We start from the raw sequence: 16252 nt of genomic DNA on the forward strand, positions 1-16252 counted from the left end.
ATTATTTATTTAGCTTTTATTTCTTTCATCACATTCCCAGTGGGTTGGGTGAATTTTGGCCCATTCCTCCTGACAGAGCTGTGTAAAACAAAGACATTTCTCTACCATAAGCCACCTCCAATGTCATTTTAGAGAATTTGTCAGTATGTCCAACCGGCCTCACAACCGCAGACCATGTGTATGGCGTGGTGTGGGCGATCGGTTTGCTAATGTCAATGTTGTGAACAGAGTGCCCCATGGTGGCAGTGGAGTTATGCTATGAGCAGGCATAAGCTACGAATAATGAATACAATTGCATTTTGTCGATGGCAATTTGAATGCACAGAGATACCGTGACGAGATACTGAGGCCATCACCTCATGTTTCAGTAGCATAATGCACAGCCCCATGTTGCAAGGATCTGTAAATAATTCCTGGAAGCGGAAAATGTACCAGTTCTTTYATGGGCTGCATACTCAACAGACATGTCAACCGTTGAGCATGTTTTGGATGCTCTGGATCGACGTGTACGTCAGCGTGTTCAATTTCCCGCCAATATCCAGCAACTTCGCACAGCCATTGAAGAGGAGTGTGATAACATTCCATAGGCCACAATCAACAGCCTGATCAACTCTATGCGAAGGAGATGTGCCGCGTGTGCTGCACATCAGATACTGACTGGTCTTCTGATCCACCCCCTTTCTTTTTTAAAAGGTTTGGATAGGTGCATATTCAAACCTTCAAAAAATATCAGATGCATATATGTATTCCCAGTCATGTGAATATATATCTAACAGTACAACTTTAGCCCGTCCCCTCGCCCCGACCCGGGCGCGAACCAGGGACCCTCTGCACACAACAACAGTCTCCCACGAAGCATTGTTACCCATCTCTCCACAAAAGCCGCGGCCCTTTCAAATCCGTTACATACATACATACATACAGTGCATTTGGAAATTAGTTAGTTCTAGTTCTAAAATGGATTAAATAAATGTTTTTCTTCATCAATCTACACACAATACCCCATATTGACAAGGTGAAAACAGGTTTTTACAAAAATKTTGCAAATGTGTACATTTAAAAAAATAAATAATAATACTTTATTTCAGAAAGTTTTCAGACCCTTTGCTATGAGACTCGAAATTGAGCTGAGGTGCATCCTGTTTCCATTGACCATCCTTGAGATGTTTCTACAACTTGATTGGAGTCCACCTTTGGTAAATGAAATTGATTGGACATGATTTGTATAAGGTCCCACAGTTGACAGTGCCTGTGAGACTAAAAACCAAGCCGTGAGGCCGAATGTCTGTAGAGCTCAGAGACAGGATTGTGTTGATGCACAGATCTGGGGACGGGTACCAAAACAATGTCTGCAGCATTGAAGGTCCCCAAGAACACAGTGGCCTCCATTCTTAAATTGAAGAAGTTTGGAACCACCAAGACTCTTCCTAGAGCTGGCCGCCCGGCTAAACTGAGCAATCGGGGGAGAAGGGCCTTGATCAGGAAGGTGTCCAAGAACCTGATAGTCACTCTGACAGAGCTCCCATAGTTCCTCTGTGGAGATGTTTGTCCTTCTGGAAGGATCTCCCAGAAGGACAAACATCTCTGCAGCACTCCTTAGTAAAAGGCACATGACAGCACACTTGKAGTTTGCCAAAAAGCACCTAAAGGACTCTCAGACCATGAGAAACAAGATTCTCTGGTCTGATGAAACCAAAATTGAACTCTTTGGCCTGAATGTCAAGCTTCTGGAGGAAGCGATGAGGCATGGTGGTGGCAGCATGTTGTGAGGATGTTTTTCAGTGGCAGGGACTGGGAGACTATTCAGGATCGAGGGAAAGATGAACGGAGCAAAGTACATAGAGATCCTTGACGAAAACCTGCTCCAGAGCACTCAGGATGTCAGACTGGGGATGACAGTTCACCTTCCAACAGAACAATGACCCTAAGCACACTACTAAGACAATGCAGGAGTGGCTTCGAGACAAGTCTCTGAATGTCCTTGAGTGGCCCAGCCAGAGCCCAGACTTGAACCTGATCGAACATCTCTGGAGAGACCGTTGGATGGGGCGGCAACGCTACCCCATCCAAMGTGTCAGAGCTTGAGTGGATCTGCAGAGAAGAATGGGAGAATCTTCCCAAATACAGGTATGCCAAGCTTGTAGCGTCATACCCAAGAAGACTCAAGGCTGTAATCACTGCCCAAGGTGCTTCAACAAAGTACTGAGTAGGGTCTGAATACTTATGTAAATGTTTTCTTTCAGCTTTTTATTTTTAATGAAAAAACAAACCCGTTTTTGCTTTGTGTTTATGGGGTATTGTGTGTCGGGGACACCTACTCATTCAAAAGGTTTTCTTTATTTTTACTATTCTACATTGTAGACTAATACTGAAGACATCCAAACTATGAAATAACACATATGGAATCAGCTAGTAACCAAAAAAGTGTTAAACAAATCAAAATACATTTTATATTTGAAATTCTTTAAAGTAGCCACTCTTTGCCTTGATGACAGCTTTGCACTCTCTCAATCAGCTTCATTAGGTAGTCACCTGAAATGCATTTCAATTTACAGGTGTGCCTTGTTAATTTGTGGAATTTCTTTCCTTCTAAATGGTTTTTAGCCAATCAGTTGTGTTGTGACAAGGTAAGGGTGGTATACAGAAGATAGCCCTATTTGGTAAAAGACCAACTCCATATTATGGCAAGAAGACCTCAAATAAGCGAAGAGAAACGACAATCCATCATTATTTTAAGACATGAAGGTCAGTCAATCAAAAATATTAAGAACTTTTTTAAAGTTTCATCAAGTGCAGTTGCAAAAACKATCAAGCGCTATGATGAAACTGGCTCTCACCGCCAGGGGAAAGGAAGACCCAGAGTTACCGGTGTTGCAGAGGATAAGTTAATTTGAGTTAACTACACCTCAGATTGTAGCCCAAATAAATGCATCACAGAGTTCAAGTAACAGACACATCACAACATCAACTGTTCAGAGGGGACTGTGTGAATCAGGCCTTCATGGTCGAATTGCTGCAAAGGAACCACTGCTAAAGGACACCAATAATAATAACAAATAAAGATTTGCTTGGGCCAAGAAACACGAGAAATGGACATTAGACCAGTGGAAATCTGTCCTTTGGTCTGATGAGTCGAAATTTGAGATTTTTGGTTATGTATGTGAACGGATGATCTCCGCATATGTAGTTCCCAGCCTGAATCATGGAGGAGGAGGTGTGATGGTGTGGGAGTGCATTACTGGTGACACTGTCTGTGATTTATTTAGAATTCAAGGCACACTTAACCAGCATGCTCCCACAGCATTCTGGAGTGATCCGCCATCCCATCTGGTTTGCGCTTAGTGGACTATCATTTGTTTCTCAACAGAACAATGACCCAACACACCTCCAGGCTGTGTAAGGGCTATTTGACCAAGAAGGAGAGTGATGGAGTACTGCATCAGATGACCTGGCCTCCACAATCACCCGACCTCAACCCAATTGAGATGGTTTGGATGAGTTGGACTGCAGAGTGAAGAAAAGCAGCCAACAAGTGCTCAGCAAATGTGGGATCTCCTCAAGACTGTTGGAAAAGCATTCCTCATGAAGCTGATTGAGATAATGCCAAGAGTGTGCAAAGCTGTCATCAAGGCAAAGGTGGCTACTTTGAAGAATCTAAAATTCTTGATTTACACTTTTGCTTACTATATGATTCCATATGTGTTATTTCATAGTTTTGATGTCTTCACTATTATTCTGCAATGTAGAAAAGTCAAAATGAAGAAAAACCCTTGAAATGAGTAGGTGTCCATACTTTTGACTGGTACTGTATGTATTGTGTATATATACTGTACATACACTGAGTGTACACAACACCTGCTCTTTCCATGACAGACTGACCAACTATGATCCCTTATTGTCAATTGTTAAATCCACTTCAATCAGTGTAAATGAAGGGGAGGAGACCGGTTATAGAAGGATTTTTCAGCCTTGAGACAATCGAGACATGGATTGTGTATGTGTGCCATTCAGAGGGTGAATGGGAAAGACAAAAGATTGAAGTGCCTTTGACCGGTATATGATTGTAAGTGCCAGGCGCACAGGTTTGAGTGTCAAGAACTGCAATGCTGTTTCCTGTGTGTAYCAAGAATCGTCCACCACCCAAAATTGTGGGAAGCATTGGAGTCAACATGGGCCAGCATCCCTGTGGAACGCTTTCGACACCTTGTAGTCCATGCCCCAACGAATTGAGGCTGTTCTGAGGGCAAAAGGGGGCACAATTCAATATTAGGAAGGTGTTCCTAATGTTTTGTACACTCTGGATGTTAGCTAAAGAGTCCTACCTCATTTGGAAAGGAGACTTCTCTGCCTCTAATTTAAGAACATMATGTAGTGAAGGCTTAATGTGTCCCAGCACATCGAGAGAAACAAATTGAAGTTTTGTATCAACATAGACAACATTTTTATTTGAGCTCTTTTCTCTACAGATTTKGTCTATTTCATCAGTATTAGCCTAAAACTTGAGCCTTAATGATTTGAAAAGTTTGGTAYTTGTCGATGTAAAATKTATTATTCATTTCAGGTCTGTAGAGGAGCTCTCGGACAGGACTGAGTAGGGGAAAGAGATAAGGGAAACTCAGCTCAGTTCATATCCTGTCCTGTATTGTGTGTATTGATAGTGTAGCGCTGGCCTACTGGGTTTCCCAGAGAACCCAGCATTGTTGATAAGGGAGGAAGATCTCAGTGTCTCTTTGAATTCTGTGGGAAGTGAAAACATTTTATTTTGTTGAAACGGTAATTTTTTTACTGTTTATTTAGAACCTAACGAACAACTAGTCAAATCTTAAATCAAGTTCGTTGACCCACTGGGTCAATCAGCTGAAAGGACAAAGACATGTTTCCACCAGCACAAGTATTTATACCTTCCTTTAGGTAGAATCTCCTCATTGCATCTCTAAACACTGCATCTTTGTTGCTAGGCAGGAAGTTATGTAATGTATGTAATGAAACTGTTCCATCTCCCTTCATCTGACCTGACCTCGGCCCACATTCCCCACACTACTAGGTGCCTCCTGKATATAGCCTCGTTATTGTTATTCTTATCGAGTTACTTTTTATTTTAGTCTACTTGGAAAACATTTTTTTAACTATTCTTGAACTGCACTGTTGGTTAAAGGCTTGTAAGTAAGCATTTCACGGTTAAGTCTACACTTGTTGTATTCGGCGCATGTGACAAAGTTTGATTTAATCCACAGCTATCTAACCTTATTAGTGACCGCAACCAAGTGATTGCCTCTTTCCTTCGTAACTTTCTAGACGCATACTTCTTATCCTCCCTCCATTGACCCCACCACATACATTCCTCATACATGTAACCATTAACTTCTAGCATAGCAGTTATTTCAAACTAGAACCCAACAAAATKGACAATATAGTGTACCTTCACATCTCAATTGTAAGGATATGGGTTACTCTTGTTTTACGGGTAGACTGGTGACTGTCTGATTACTTTCATGTTGCCRTGGGAGATTAATACAGTGTGAAAGGGGGATGACTGCAGTTGGAGTGGGTGGCTATAAGCCGTACAGCAGCGCAGGTTTGGAGGTCATCTCTCTCTGTGGCTGGCTGGTGTTCACATGAGCTTCTCCAAATAGAGGGGTATAGTTAATCAGATCCACAGAGGGAGAGGAGCAAAGCCTACCTCCCTCCCGTCTACCTCCCCCTCGCTCGGTCTCTCTCTGTGCAGACAGACATAAAAGGCAGTTGAGGCATTTGAAGTGTAGGTTTTTACCTAATGAACACCGGAATGGAAAGGGCCCTCAGATTAGACTCAACACTAACTCCCACTAGGCCTTGTTCTCTTCTCTGTGCTGCATCCAGCACCAGCCAGTCTTCAGCAGAATTGTAATTTATCTGAGTTGGAACAACAGCTCCAGCTCCCGACACCTCCGAATTTGCCCCACATGGGTCGACAAACAAGTAATAAACAGTAGTTAGCCTGTGCTCGGGGATTGTGGGTAAGAACATGATTTAGTGCGTGTGTGTTTCTGACTGTGCGTGGTACAAKGGATTTCCTGTGGGTGTAAAGGAGGCGTCCTGGATCGATAGCCAGCCCCCCACTGTTTGGGTAAATGGTAAATGCATCTTAATCCCCCATYGTGCATCATATCGTTGGGCCTTTGCTAGCAGTGCAATAGACTGAGTTACATTTTATTTACTTTATTTTACAGCATAGCTCAATTACACCAGGCTTTAACCTATCCAATAACAGGAGGACACCAGTCCTGAGAACAGTGAGATCAATAATTACTCACTTTTGAAGAACATAAATCTGACACAAGATGGCTGACTTTTATTTCCAAGGTGGGCAAGGCTATAGTTAGCAGCACAGTAACCAAAGCACGCTGGGTATCCTACTAGGATGAAAGATGACCTGTCAATGCAGCCATTATGAGCACTCAACATTTCACCACCTGAAATGTCATGCGTTTTTTCCTCTCTCATGGCGTCTGTATCATGCTGTTTTACCTCACACACAGGACTGAAATAGAGCTTCTCATAAATGCTGTGTCTTTTGAAATGCATAGATGGAAAGGCCCCCCTTGAATACCTATGAAGAACCCTTGATATAAAAGCACTGGCATGTATCAYGATGATTTAAAAGAGACAAATAAAAGTATTATGTTTGATGGGGCTGACTTCAGAGAAGGGGCTSTCAGAGCTTGAAACGCTGTAAAGGAGTAGTCCAATCTACAGCTGGTATGGACAACCCTTCATCATCATGTATACTTATATCACACTCAGCCTCAACACCTTTTGAAGTTATGTTGCAATTTTGAATGTGTAGGCTTTGCTCTTGGGAAATCACACGTCATACTTTTTTTTTAATGCTATTGGCAAATGGTCTAGTGCCTTCTCACGTGTTATGCAATCAGTATTACTATGTTGTTACCATGTAACATTACAAAAGTTGCAACTTATCTACACATTTTGTTGTTGGGACAATTTGTTTTTAATWGTTTTTCTACAGAACTCAGTCAAATGTAATCTCACACAGTGTCAATATACATCTCCCTCCCTTCTCCCCCCACACACAAATCCACATACATTCATTCTCACAGAGGGATACGCAAAGAAAAACACGAAGGCAAAAAAATCAATCCAAAACAAACTGACATTCACAAATAGAAACAACTCAACAAAAAAAGCACCCACTATACAGCATATTATCTAAGGGTGTTTTCAGACTTGGTCCCTTTCAGACAATTTTTGTGAACTCAGTGCTGTTCCCTTTTATTTTCTAACTCGGACCCCTCAAAAAAGTCCCCGAATTGAACCGGGCATGTGAACACAAAGCTCCGCAGGTTCGCTTGTCATTATTCCCACACCTCACACTAGACTACTGCAACACCGTTCCCCCTGCCTTAACCCCTTCACATTGGAGAGAGAAGTTGATGTGCCTGTTCGCGGAAAAAACGTGTGCTGTTTTTGGATATTGATTAGCGGTTGTCAAGGATGCATAGAAATGCCATAATATGTGTGGAGTTTTGTACTGACAAGAGGTCCAGGTTATTTGTTTGCATTATGTTGATCGATAGGCTAAGAGAGCTTCATAAACTGTTTATTCGATTGTGGGGTTTAAATAGTGTGTAGAGAACATATTTGGTGAGAATCACAACATATGTACAAAATCTGATCTAGCTCTTAAAGGGGCAGTAGCCTATACAATTTTTAATTAGGCCTACATTATTTATTCTGCAGTTAGTCTACTGTTATTTAATATGTTACCAATAATATTTACATGTTAATATTATCTTCGCATTACAATGATTGTCTCATCTTTAAAGAAAATGCAATCTATTAGCTTCCRAAGTATAAGTYGGTATATCTACAGTAGCTGTCTGATAGCACATTCTGATGGAATTTCTTAACATAGCAATGTGAATGCAAAGAGGACTTGGACCTCAAAAAAGGTGAAGTGAACTGGCAAAAGAGTTGAGTMCTCATTCAAAGGCAAGGGCAGTGTGAATACAAAGAGAACRGAGTATTTTTTTWATTTTTTATCCCAGAGTTCATTTTAAAGAGGACTGAGAGAGGGTGTTTTCACATATCTTTAATATAACCAAAGATTCCAACTTTTGTCAAATATGTGTAGTTTGTTTGATTTTATAATATATAGAGTCTAATGGGATGTAGCTAGATACTGTAGTTCAGTCCTCCAGTTAGTTATTGCGGGTGGATATGAGGCTTTCCAATTGATGCCTATACATTTTTTTTGTAGCAATTAGACCTAGATTACAAAACGTTCTCTGATATTGATCACTAATATTTACATTTCTCAACAGACATAATCGTGGAAATGGATGGCTATAAATTCCTAGACACAATGAAATGAAAGSACATGCAGTACCAATCAAAGGTTTGGACACACCTACTCATTCAAGGGTTTTTCTTTATTTTTACTATTTTCTACATTGTAGAATAATAGTGAAGACATCAAAACTATAAAATAACACATATGGAATCATATAGTAACCAAAAAAACGCAAATTAATTTTGTATATTTGAGATTGGCCACCCTTTGCCCTAATGACAATTTACACGCTCATGGCTTCTCTCATCCACTTCATGAGGTAGTCACCTACATGAAACTCAAAAGAGTTTTACCTGGAACAAAAAAGGGTTCAACCTGGAACCAAAAAGGGTTATCTATGGGAACAGTCGAAGAACCCTTTTGTTCTTCGACTGGTGTACAACGTTGTACAACGTTTCGCAAAATGACTGCATACTCTGAGGATGATATACAGTACCAGTCAAAAGGTTGGATACACCTACTCATTCAAGGGTTTTTTTTTTTTACTATTTTTACTTTGTAGAATAATAGTGAAGACATCAAATCTATGAAATAACACATTTGGAATCATGTAGTAACCAATAATGTTTCAATATGTTTTACATTTGAGCTGCTTCGAAGTAGCCACCTTTTCCTTGATGACAGCTTTGCACACTATTGCATTCTCTTAACCAGCTTCATGAGTTAGTCACTGGAATGTATTTCAATTAACAGTGTGCCTTGTTAAAAGTTAATTTGTGGAATTCCTTTCCTTCTTAATGTGTTTGATCAGTTGTGACAAGGCAGGGTGGTATACAGAAGATAGCCCTATTTGGTAAAAAAACCAACTCATATTTAGGCAAGAACCAGCTCAAATAAGCAAAGAGAAACAACAGTCCATCATTACTTTAAGACATGAAGGTGTCACGACTTCTGCCGAAGTCGTTGCTCTCCTTGTTCGGGCGGTGTTGGCGGTCTACGTCACCGGCCTTCTAGCTCATCGTCCATTTTTCATTTTCCATTGGTTTTGTCTTGTCTTCCCACACACCTGTTTTTCAATCCCATTCATTACCTATATTGTGTATTTTCCTCTGTTTCCCCTCATGTGTTTGTCAGAGTTGTTTATGTCAAGTATTGTTTTCTTGTTGTATAGGTGTGCGACGGGTCCTCGTACCCAGTTTATTTGATATATGTATATTTTCGTGCTGGAGCATATCGAGTGGACATTTAGTAAAAGTCTACATTTACACTCCGTCTAAACTCTCCTGCGTCTGACTTCCATGCCACCTATACACACTATTATGACAGAAGTCAGTCAATATGGAACATTTGAAGAATTTTGAAAGTTTCTTCAAGTGCAGTCGCAAAAAACATCAAGCCTTTATGATGAAATGGCTCTCATGAGGACCGCAACAGGAAAGGAAGACCCAGAGTTACCTCTGCTGCAGAGGATACGTTCATTAGTTACAAGCCTAAGAAATTGCAGCCCAAATAAATGCTTMACAGAGTTAAAGTAACAGACACATCTCAACATCAACTGTTCAGAGGAGACTGTGTGAATCAGGCCTTCATGGTCGAATTGCTGCAAAGAAACCATTACTAAAGGACACCAATAAGAAGACACTTGCTTGGGCCAAGAAACACGCGCAATTGACATTAGACCGGTGGAAATCTGTCCTTTTCGAGTCCAAATTTGAGATTTTTGGTTCCAACCGCCATGATTTGTGAGACGCAGAGTATGTGAACGGATGATCTCTGTATGTGTGGTTCCCCCATGAAGCTTGGAGGAGGAGGAGGTGTGATGGCGTGGGTGTGCTTTGCTGGTGACGCTGTCTGTGATTTATTTAGAATTCAAGGCACACTTAACCAGTATGGCTACCACAGCATTCTGCAGCGATACGCCACCCCATCTGGTTTGCGCTTAGATGGACTATCATTTGTTTTTCAACAGGACAATGACCCAAAACACACCTCCAGGCTGTGTAAGGGCTATTTGACCAAGGAGGAGAGTGATGGAGTGCTGCATCAGATGACCTGGCCTCCACAATTACCCGACCTCAACCCAATTGAGATGGTTTGGGATGTGTTGGACTGCAGAGTGAAGGAAAAGCAACCAACAAGTGCTCAGCAAATGTGGGAACTCCTTCAAGACTGTTGGAAAAGCATCGCTCATGAAGCTGGTTGAGAGAATGCCAAGAGTGTACAAAGCTGTCATCAAGGCAAAGGGGGGCTACTTTGAAGAATCTAAAATATATTTTGATTTGCTTAACACTTTTGGTTTCTACATGATTCCATATGTGTTATTTCATAGTTTTGATGTCTTCACTATTATTCTACAATGTAGAAAATAGTRAAAATTGAATGAGTAGGTGTGTTCAAACTTTTGACTGGTACTGTACATTTTCCCAAAATGGTGTCAGTTTCTCACAGGATCACAGCATATGTAATAAGGTTCCTTAGATTTTTTTTTTTTCTCCAACAGAGATTTACTCATTCATAATGAATTATGCTCGTGTAGACAGGTTRATGGAATGCCTTCCAGAACGGAGACGAGAACTGAGGGCCCCGGTCAGAGACCATGTCGACCGGTAGTCCATGGATCCGGAAGACGTGCTGCACCATGAGCTGGGCAGTCTCCTTGGCAGAGGGTAGTTTGGGGAGAGGAATGAAGTGGGTGGCTTTGGAAAACCGATCCACCACAGTCASGATGGCGGTGTTTCCATCARATGGTGGAAGATCCGTGACAAAGTCCATGGAGATGTGGGACCAGGGACGGYGAGGGACAGGCAGAGGTTGGAGGAGACCAGCCAGAGCTTGTCAAAGAGTCTTGTTTTGTGCACACACCGTGCAAGCAGCGATGAATGCGGAGACGTCGGGGACCATGGTGGGACACCAAAAGCGTTGTCGCACAAAAGCCAGGGTCAGGCGGGAGCCCGGGTGGCAGGCCAGTCTGAAGGAGTGGGCCTACTCCAGGACCAAGGAGAGGWCCGCGTCAGGCACAAACATCTGGTTGTCTGTACCCCCCCGGGGTTCGGCTGGGAACACTATGCCTCCCGGACCTGTTTCCCTATMCCCCAGCTGAGTGCCGTCACCAGGCACGAGGTGGGAAGCATGGTCTTGGGCTCCGGGGTAATAGCCGTGGGGCTATAGCAGCGGGACAGTGCATCCGGCTTGACATTCTTGGATCCCGGACGATATGAGAGGGAGAAGTTGAACCGTGTGAACAGCAGGGCCCATCTAGCTTGCCTGGAGTTGAGGCGTTTGGCGGTGCGGAGATGCTCCATATTTTTGTGGTTGGTCCATTGTTAGGAATTTTGTTAATAATAACTAAAACAATTTCTAGATTTAGGTAAAACTATAACTAATTGAACTCTGCACGCCTAGTGAGAAGAGATTTGTGCTGTGGGTTATAAAGTAAGCAGAAAGGGTCATTAAACTATGGTTGAACTGACCCAACTTAGCCCTGAGATGTTTAGATAAGGTAGTGAGTAACTTTTTAGGTTCTCTATTATCTTGAGTTGTCTGCTAAAGTGGTAATAAATTATAGTGAGCCTTCAGGAGAATAGATTATATTGTGTGTCGTGTGTGCGCTGGGAAGTTGGAATTAACTTTTGAACCTGTTTTATATTGGTCAGGACGAGGAGATTTATTCTGTAACCTATGRCGTCATATCTTGTATATAAACTGTTGTTTATGGTCAAATGGGAGCGTGCTCCGAGAATAAATACTATTATCTAATTTTAATAAGACTGTATCCTGTCTATTTTATGTTAATAAGTATCTTACAAATTCTTATAAATAGACAGATTGATTTTAATTAATGAGTACATTAGAGGAATTATTTAATTCCCTCAACATCCATACGACGAACGGGTGTTCCGCTCCTTCCAGCCAGTGCCTCCATTCCTCCAACGCCATCTTCACTGCGAGAAGTTCACGATTTCCCACATCGTAGTTTTTCTCTCTGGCGTTGAGGCAATGGGAGAAGGCACAGGGATGTAGCTTCAGGTCCAGGGCAGAATGCTGGGACAGGACCGTCCCCACTCCTACATCCGACGCATCGGCCTCCACCACGAACTGACGGGAAGGGTCAGGATGAACCAGGATGGGAGCAGTGGTGAAGCGGTGTTTGAGTTCCCGGAATACCCGGTCAGCAGCAGGGGACCACATGAACGGAACCTTGGGAGAGGTGAGTGCTGACAGGGAGGAAGCCAGGGTGCTGTAACCCCGGATGAAGTRGCGATAGAAGTTGGCGAACCCCAGGAAACATTGCAGCTGCACCCTGAACGAAGGCTGGGGCCAATCCACCACCACTCTCACCTTCCTGGGATCCATCTGGACACTCTCAGCGGAGATGATGTACCCCAGAAAGGGGATGGTGGAGTGATGGAACTCAACGCTGGTTCTCCAGGAGGCATGTAAGAACCTGTCGGACATGGAGCACATGTTCTTGGAGAAGACGAGGATGTCATCAATGTAGATGACGAACCTGTTCAACATGACGCAGAGAACATTATTTACCAGAGCCTGGAACACAGTGTGGCGTTGGTTAGGCCAAATGGCATGACTAAATACTCGTAGTGGCCACTGAAGGCGGTCTTCCACTCAYCCCCCTCCCGAATCTGCACCAGGTGGTAGGSGTTCCATAGATCCAGCTTGGAAAACACGGTGGCCCCCTGGAGTGGCTCRAAGGCTGAGGAGATGAGTGGTAGCGGGTAGCTGTTCTTCGCCATTATGTCATTGAGTCCCCTGTAGTCGATACAYGGGCATAGGKTCTTGTCCTTCTCCACAAARAACCCTGCACCGGCGGAAGAGGACGAAGGACGTATAAATCCTGCAGCTAGGGAGTCCCCAATGTAGGTGTCCATAGCCTTGGTCTCCGGGCCTGACAGAGTGTACAGTTGTCCCCGGGGCGGAGTGGTGCTAGGGAGAAGGTCAGTGCMGCWGTCATATGGTCGGTGCGGCGGAARCGAAGTGGCCCAGGCCTTGTTGAACACCTGAAKGAATGGTGGGAAGGAGGTCCAGGGCACCTTCCGAGCCCCCAGGAAGACGTCCTGGGGCAGGTTGTGCTGACTTCAGACCCTGGGCATGGCAGAACAGACTCCAGCCCATGATGGCACCAGTAGACCAGTTGATGAGGGGATTGTGTCACTGGGGCCAGAAGAATCCCAATACAATGGGAATCTGAGGAGACTTGATGAGCAGGAATTGAATAGTCTCGCTGTGATTCTTTGACMGCCTATAGAGCGCCCATCCAGCGATCTAATATCCATGGGAGTGGAGAGAGGCTGATTGGGGATGTTCAGCTTGGAAGCCAGGGTAGCGTCCAAAAAAACCTCTCATCGGCCCCAGAGTCAATGAGGACCCGGAGAGATTTAGACTGGTTTCCCCACAGCAGAAGGGCATGAACAGGGTTGTGAGCAAGGGAGGCAGAAAAGTTMTCCATATGGCCCACCAGCGTACTCACTCCTACCAGTGAGCCTTATCTTTTTAAAGGACAAGAGGACACAAAATGACCAGGAGTCCCGCAATACAGAGAACTCTTCGTGTTGATCCTGTTTTGCTTTTCCGCTGGCGATAGCCCAGCTCTACCTAGTTGCATTAGCTCGGGAAGTGGTGACTCAGCCGTCTTCGACTCTCGGAAGTTTGGGAAGCCTCAGATTCTCTCGGCAAGCGGATCGTTGGGGACTTCCGGGATGACTCGGAGGCAAGGTGTGCGAGCGAAGTCAAATCCTCTCCCTCCGTCGTTCCTGTAGTCGCCCATCGATTTGGATGGTTAAAMCGATGAGGGAATCGAGATCCGTAGGTAACTCCCGAGCAGCAAGCTTATCCTTGACCTCCTCCGAGACGCCGTGCAGGAACATAACGAACAGTGCTTCCTGGTTTYAAGCACTCTCCGCTCCAGCGGGGTAAAATGGGTCTCCCGAGAAGGTGGAGAGGCCGATGTGGCCTCTCCACCCGAGAAGATAAAGAGGCCACATCCCCTCAGCTGGGTTACTGAGGGGCTGTGGGGTTAGCACTGTGGTAGCGGTGCCTCCCAGCCAACGTTTGGATCCCCTCCATAAGGCCACGAAGCAGTTCCTCGTGCCTCACGATGTTGGCTCCTTGGGAGGAGATGGCGTCGCGCATCTGGCCCGGGTCTGCTGGGTCAGTCATGGCCAGTTCGTACAATCAGGTTTGAAGGTAAGACCCAGATGCAGACTGTGTCGGAGTAACAATGTTTATTACAGCAACAGGGCAGGCAAATGACAGGTCAAGGCAGGCAGGGGTCAATAACCAGAGTAGTGGGGGAAAGGTACAGGACGCCAGGCAGGCTCAGGGTGGGGYCAGGCAGAGGTYGGTAATCCAGAGGTGGGGCAAAGGTACAGGACGGCAGGCAGGCTCATGGTCAGGGGCAGGCAGAGTGGTCAGGCAGGCGAGCTCAGAGACAAGACAGGCAAGGGTCAAAATCAGGAGGGCGAGAAAGAGAGACTGGATAAAAGCAGGAGCTGAGACAAAAAATGCTTGTTGACTTGACAAACTGGCAACAGACAAACAGAACACAGGTATAAATATACAGTGGATAATGGGRAATATGGGCGACACCTGTAGGGGGGTGGAGACGATCACAACAACAGGTGAAACAGATCAGGGTGTGACATGACCATTTTATATATTTTCTCTTCTACAGGATACAAACCCTTAGGAAGTCACTCAGGAGGCAAGCTTTGTCGTTGGACCAAGGTAAAGTGGATAAGATTATTTCTTCCTTATATGAGTAATCTAACATTCATAAACATGTACCTTCGAATAACTAAATAACAGGTATTTTTCTTTCCACCAGTCCATGCTAAGAGGAAGAGGAGGTTGTTACAAGCACTCCTTTTATGGCATCGAGTCCCACAGGTGTATGGAGTCCACCCTTAGCCTCGTCTGTGCCAACAAGTGTGACTTCTGCTGGAGGTGGGTGCAGCTGAACTATCATTGTCAATGTGATTGATCTAGAGATTTTGGAATAATTCATGCATTAGTTTATTGCAATAATTACATTATTCTCATATGCCCAGTGCAGTTGTATTCTCATCTTAACCCAATAACCAGTGYTGTATTTCACAATATGGCTAAGCACACATAGACCCTTTTTGTTCATTGCTGAAAGTCCGGAAGAGCATATGACCCATGACTTTACCCTCCTATCATTTTAAAATTAACCATATTACAATATTGTCATAGGCAGACTGAATACAGAACTTAGTAAAGAACCCCAGATATTCGTATCCCTCCTCACCCCGTCATTGACTGATGGCCATGCTATCGCTTAGCTAACCAAAAGCTAACGAGGCAGCTAATGATTAACGTGTGGGTGATTAATGATCGTGCTAATTAAAGGGAGAGAGGTTAGAAGCTGAATTATGTGACGTGACATTGGTTGTGACTGGAGGGGGCAGATATTTCTCCTCAAGTTACCTTCGAAATAGCCTGGTCCCTGATCTGTGTGTKCTGTCTTCCTAACTCCTATTGTAAGACTGCACAAACAGATCTGGAACCAGGCTAACCTTTGAAAATATGAAGATAATAAAACTCCTTTGTGAAAATGTCTCTGCCAGTTCAAGCCTCTGGCGAATGGGGTGCTGTCAGTAGTGATGTGTTGAGGTCCCTATGAGTTGAGGCCCCTAGGTCCCAACCCGTCTGAGTTGAGGTCCCTATCTGGGACGATTGGCAACAGCAGAACTTTGTCAGACACATAGGTATTGTCTTACTGTCCTTCAGCAGCAGGGGGCACCAGAACKGATGGGTAGACTGAATGTTCTCTAGTCTAGTGAACTGTGAGGTGGAATACAGAGCCCCTGGTGTGTGTGGATTTCCTCACATTATAGTTTTCCATATTTACTGTCACCTGTTGCATTTGTGCCTACTGTACCTTCATTTAACTCTAGTATCTAAAAAKAAATAGTGTAAACT

At 43.9% G+C, this 16252-nt stretch overlaps 1 protein-coding gene and 1 long non-coding RNA gene across 2 annotated transcripts in view; both read left to right on the forward strand.

Annotated features, from left to right (window-relative positions):
* Nucleotides 1-8572, forward strand: part of LOC111949837 (S-adenosyl-L-methionine-dependent tRNA 4-demethylwyosine synthase TYW1-like) — a gene marked incomplete at its 5' end in the record, with an annotated part of 25764 nt that extends 17192 nt beyond the window's left edge. Inside the window, 1 exon segment of the mRNA XM_070434127.1 lies at nt 8325-8572.
* A 1056-nt stretch (nt 8573-9628) lies between these two features.
* LOC111949836 (uncharacterized) overlaps nt 9629-16252 on the forward strand; it is a 59308-nt gene continuing 52684 nt past the window's right edge. The window contains exons 1-2 of the long non-coding RNA XR_002875396.2: nt 9629-15034; nt 15135-15253. This is a non-coding gene — a long non-coding RNA (uncharacterized lncRNA). The remainder of the gene's footprint in view (nt 15035-15134; nt 15254-16252) is intronic.

The sequence above is a fragment of the Salvelinus sp. IW2-2015 genome, linkage group LG22 (genome assembly GCF_002910315.2).
Source record: "Salvelinus sp. IW2-2015 linkage group LG22, ASM291031v2, whole genome shotgun sequence".
Lineage (NCBI taxonomy): Eukaryota > Metazoa > Chordata > Actinopteri > Salmoniformes > Salmonidae > Salvelinus > Salvelinus sp. IW2-2015.